Source organism: Prionailurus bengalensis, chromosome F2, assembly GCF_016509475.1.
Source record: "Prionailurus bengalensis isolate Pbe53 chromosome F2, Fcat_Pben_1.1_paternal_pri, whole genome shotgun sequence".
Lineage (NCBI taxonomy): Eukaryota > Metazoa > Chordata > Mammalia > Carnivora > Felidae > Prionailurus > Prionailurus bengalensis.
Genome location: NC_057353.1, coordinates 33281911 through 33282453, shown reverse-complemented (window position 1 = coordinate 33282453; position 543 = coordinate 33281911).

Below are 543 nucleotides of genomic sequence, written 5' to 3'. Positions count from 1 at the left end.
GGGAGTGGAAGCGCAGAGAAGGGGCAGCGAGGGGTGGGGACCCGAGTTTAAATGGCAGGAAGTGACGTCGCGGCCCGCGGTTGCCTGGAAACGCATTTTTCTGTGGGAAGGAGGAGCGCGCCGGGAGGAGGGGGAGCGTCGCTACTGTGTTTCACACTCGCTTCCCTATGGTTGGTGAGCTGCCTCGAGGAAGGACGACTTCCCGCAGCCACCTCGGGAGAAAGCAAGGACTTCTCTGCGGCAGAAAATCACTATGCCCAGTGGCCATTAGCTTCTGAGCTGTGAAGGTGGTTGGTTTCTCCATTTGTAGAGCCGCGGGAGATCAGCTTCGGGTCCCTTATGGTCTTTGGGTATTATCTGCTGAGCGCTCTTGCCGAGCTTTAAAGTCCTTTGCAAACATTTCAGTGACTCAGACCAAGTGCTGGGTTTTATTCAATAGATTGTCCTTTTAGATTTGTAACGCAGGAAAAGCAAAATCCTGGAGTTAGGGTTTTGTCCTCATCAGTGTAATACCCCCAATTTCGAATCCAAGAGAGGACCAAG